Source organism: Ixodes scapularis, unplaced genomic scaffold (genome assembly GCF_016920785.2).
Source record: "Ixodes scapularis isolate PalLabHiFi unplaced genomic scaffold, ASM1692078v2 PGA_scaffold6__148_contigs__length_123643588, whole genome shotgun sequence".
In the NCBI taxonomy this organism is placed as follows: Eukaryota; Metazoa; Arthropoda; class Arachnida; order Ixodida; family Ixodidae; genus Ixodes; species Ixodes scapularis.
In genome coordinates, this window is record NW_024609881.1 from 6,198,157 (window position 1) to 6,203,368 (window position 5,212).

A 5,212-nucleotide genomic window follows, 5' to 3' on the forward strand; every position below is an offset into this window, starting at 1 on the left:
GACCCCCCGAGGTCACGTGACCCCCGCCGATGTCGCGTGACCCCCCGATGACGTCATCGACACTGATGACGTCACCGGCATCCACATCGTCATCGTCATCATCACTGATGACGTCATCATCATCGTCGTCATCGTCATCAGTGATGATGACGATGACGATGTGGATGCCGGTGACGTCATCAGTGATGCTGACATCAATGATGATGACGTCATCAGTGACGATGACGATGTGGATGCCGGTGACGTCATCAGTGATGATGACGATGACGATGTGGATGCCGATGACGTCATCAGTGATGATGACGATGACGATGTGGATGCCGGTGACGTCATCAGTGATGATGACGATGACGCTGTGGATGCCGGTACGTCATCAGTGATGATGACGATGACGATGTGGATGCCGGTGACGTTACCGACATCCGCATCGTCATCGTCATCTTCACTGATGACGTCATCAGTGACGTCACTGATGTCGTCACCGGCATCCGCATCGTCATCGTCATCATCACTGATGACGTCGTCAGCGACGTCACTGATGACGTCACCGACATTTGCATCGTCATCGTCATCATCACTGGTGAAGTCATCAGTGACGTCACTAATGACGTCATCAGTGACATCAGTGAGGACATCATCGGCATTGGGGGTCACGTGACCCCCCCAAGGTCACGTGACCCCCCCTGGTTAGTCTAACCCCCCCCCCCCCCAGCGCCCTTCCCTCCTCCTCCTCAAGAGCTGCGCTCCAATTCGGCGTTACAGGGAGTTGTAAGCGGCTTTCACTTTTTTCCCAAGGAATTGGCAACATCGACGAGGAACGCCCTACATCGCCAACTACAATATCAACAGAGACGACAACTAGAACATAAACTACTACAACTACTAACAGATCAATAATGGTCGTCAACTCCAGTGATGGGAAGAGCCCATAAAAGGAAATCAGCTCGGAATATCGAGTGTGATACCTTTAAGGAGTTCCTTCTGAAGGTCTTTGAGTTGCCCATGAAACAGGGCTATAAGACCGTACTCTCAAGAAAAACATATTCGTTCAGAACAGGAGACGATCTGCCGCCACACTGTAAGACGTGCTGTATTTCAAAAAAAAAAAAAAAAAAATAGAAGAACTGTTGTCGCGATTACAAGAGAGAAAGAGAGTAAAAAGAGAAACGAATCGGGAGAGTATATAAGATAACGTGCACGTTTCAATTGTTTACCGCTGCCGTACGCGGCGCCACCGAAGCACCGCTACGGGCATCGGGTAATGAGGGAACTTAGTTTGAGAGCCCTAGTAAGAAAGGTGCAAATGTAACTACGAAGAGCTTTTTCAATTTAATGGCGGGCACCTCTTGACGTCTTACGCAAACTGAATGCTCATGCGCACGCCTGCGTTTTTGTGAGGCCAGGAGGATTGAGGAGGCTGATGAAATGACATACTTTACTAGATAATTTCCCGGACAAACTCCTTGCACAAATAACTCTTTCCACTTTAGAACGCTGGAGGGGAGGCGAGTCTTCCCAGCGTTTGCTCTGCTATAGTTGAAAGGGTGGAGGAGGGTTTCGCGGGACGGGCTTGTCCTGTAGGGAATAAAGATCAGTGGATCATTCGCGAAAAAAAGAGCAAAGTCTATAGAGCGAAAATTATAATATTGTCACGAATGGCAAATTTTGAGGCGGCGAAGAACTGGAGAAACTAAACGTTTTAATGGGGCAAACTCGCGCCCAATACAAAATAGAAAAAGGCTAGCGTGCCAGGCGTCAAATGTTGGCGTAATAGCAGGATCGAGCGCTGGGGCCAAACTGACTCCAGCTCGACATCTGTATGTGTACTCGCGTACATACATATGTACTCGCGTGGGTTTCTGGAATAATCGGCGTAGAACGTTCGGCGCGTACAACATTCGTACCTCGATCAGACGTTAAGGTTCTGTAACTTACGAGAACACTAAATTGGAAGAATAAATAAAAGACTCGTTGCTCCCAGGGGTCGAACCGGGGGCTTCCGCATGAAAGTCAGGAATGTTTTTTTTTTTCTTTATGAAAGTCAACAATGGTAACTGTTGTGTTTGAGTATTGTTTCAATAAATAGCGCGAGGCGGCGGGCAAAGAAGTGAGCGCGCGCCTGGGATGTGCGAGACGAAACGAGGGCACGGGACATTAAAACCGTTTGGCTCTGGAAGCTACATCGGCTGCACCTCGTCCTCTCTCTTGTCGTAAGCACCGTGGTTGTAAACCACAACATAATTGGCGACGAGGTATGGAACGTCCATCACGACTGCAACGGGCATCGTAGAAGGAATCCACCGGGCCGCGGCAAGGACGAACGAACATGGCAGGGTTGGGAAGGTTCGATCCATTTGTGGAGGATGGTGACGAAGATTTTGAATCTTACGTCGAAAGATTCGAACAATACCTAAAGGCTACAAAGGTAAGCGAAGCCCTAAGGCTCTCTGCTTTTGTCACCGCAATTGGCCAGAAACCGTACAAGACTCTTAAGACTTTAGTCCATCCGGTCAAACCAGAAGAGAAAAGCTGGGAGGAGTTGGTGGCGGTTCTGAAAGGTCATTACGCTCCGAGGCCGATGGTGATAGCCGAGCGGTTTAAGTTTAACCGTTGCTACCAAAAGGAAGAGGAGACGGTAGCCACTTTTTCAGTGGAGCTGAAGAGGCTCGCGTCGACTTGCGAGTTCGGCAGTTTCTTGGATGATGCTTTGCGCGACAGGTTCGTCGCGGGATTAAAAGACAAGAAAACACAGTCCTATTTGTGGAAGAAGACGACGTTGACGTTTGGTGCCGCGTGTGACATTGCTAAAAGCATCGAGTTCGCACGCAAGGAAACCATCACGTTCCAGCCTACTGCAGGTCGTCAAGGGTCGTCTAGCCAACGAGAAGACGACGACGTGAACGCGGTTCGGCAACAGAAAAGGGAACCGTGGCGCAAGTCAAATAAGGGTCCACGAGCTTCCACGACTAAACAGACATCCAGTCATACGGGAGACACCACGTCTTCATGTTCCTACTGCGGACAGGTACACACTGGACAGCCCTGCAAGTACCGCAAGTACAAGTATCATGTCTGTAAAAAGGTCGGACACCTGGCAAAAGTTTGTAGGTTCAAAACAGACTCCGTTAAACACGTCGCAAGTGAGGGAGCTAATGATATGCAGCTTTACACAGTGTACGCGTGTGAAACGGGAAGGCGTAACTATGAAGTAGATGTTAAAGTAGCCGACAAGCTCGTAAGAATGCAGATAGACACTGGAGCGTCCGTGTCGGTAGTGCCAGAATCGTGGTGTGTGAAATACTGGGCAAACATTCCCAAGGAGCCATGCAACCTTAAATTGAGAACGTATGGGGAGAATTTTCTCACGGTGACTGGGAAGTTGTCAGTACCAGTCGAGCACAATGGACAGAGAAAGACACTTCCTCTTATAGTAGTTAAGGCACCAGGGGGCAACGTAACCCCGCTGCTTGGTCGAGACTGGCTAGAAGAGCTGAGGCTAGACTGGTCATGCGTAAACAGCGTAAGAGAAGAAAAGGAAGCAAGGCTCCTTGAGAAGAACGCGGAACTTTTTGGAGAAGGTGTGGGTTTGATAAAAGGACAACAGGTCAAACTGGTTTTGAAGGAACAAAGCACACCTGTCTACTGCAAACCGCGACCTGTGCCCTATGCGCTAAGAGAAGCTGTAGAACAGGAAATTCAATCAGTAACAAAAGGAATATTGGTACCTGTGTTGCAAAGTGAGTGGGCGACACCTTTGGTAGTGGTACCTAAACCAAACAAACAGGTCCGGTTGTGTGGAGATTACAAAGTGACCTTAAACCCAGTCTGTCGGACGGATCACTACCCTCTCCCGCTGATGGAAGATTTGTTCGTTTTACTGAGTGGTTGTAAGTACTTTACCGTACTTGATCTGCCTACAGCCTACCAGCAGCTGGAATTGCATCCGGAGTCACAAGACTTGGTCACTGTGAACACACACCTTGGCTTGTTTAAGTCCACGAGATTGCCTTACGGCATCACTAGTGCTCCTGCAATTTTTCAGTCCGTCATGGACAAAGTACTAGAAGGGCTGAGAAATGTCGCGTGCTATCTAGACGATGTACTAATAGCGGGCGAAACTTATGAGGACTGCTATAAAATGGTGGAAAGCGTGCTGGCACGGTTCAGCCAACAAGGCATCAGACTAAAGAAAGAAAAATGTCGATTTTTTCAGACGTCTGTTCATTATTTGGGACATGTGATAGATCAACATGGGGTTCGACCATCGGAAGAGAAAGTAAAGGCCATACGGGAGGCCCCATGCCCCAAAAATGAATCAGAACTGCGCGCCTACTTGGGCATGATTAACTTTTGTGGCAAGTTTGTGCTGAACATGTCAACCGAGCTGAAGCCGTTGTATGACTTATTACAGAAGGGCACAAAATGGCGTTGGTCAAGGGCAGAAGACAACGCATTCAACAGAAGTAAGGCGTGGCTTACGCATGAAAACGTCTTAACGTTCTATGACCCAAAAAAGGAATTGGGGCTTGTATGTGACGCTTCAGCGTACGGAGTGGGAGCGGTTCTTTTTCACGGAGTTGGGAATGATGAGAAACCGATTGCTTATGCATCACGAACTCTGATCAAGGCTGAAAAGGGTTACGCCCAAATTGAAAAAGATGCCCTAGCAGTTGTTTTTGGGTTGAAAAAGTTTCACAAGTATCTGTATGGCAGAAATTTCAGCATCTATTCGGATTACCAGCCGTTGGCAGAGCTGCTAGGTCATGAAAAACAAATTCCGGCGATGTCAGCAGCCAGGATGCAGAGGTGGGCTCTCTTACGTGCTGCCTACAGTTACAAGGGGGTTTATCGGAAGGGTAGCCAGATTCAGAATGCTGATGTGCTGTCACGTCTGCCTTTGCCCAACGTGAACGATAGCTCAGACTACGTCAGTTTCTTTTCGGCGGTGGATGAAGTGCCATTGTCAGCTGGTGAAATTAGGAGGGAAACTGAAAAGGATAGTGTGATTAAAAGAGTGTTGTTTTTCACACAGAACGGATGGCCTTCACATGTGGACAATGAGACATTGCAACCGTACTTTGTGCGCCGTTACGAATTGTCGGTTGACCAAGGGTGTGTAACATGGGGAAATCGAGTGATCATTCCCGAAGTGTTTAGGAAAAAAGTGTTGCCCCTGTTGCACGAGGGACATCCAGGCACCACCAGATTGAAA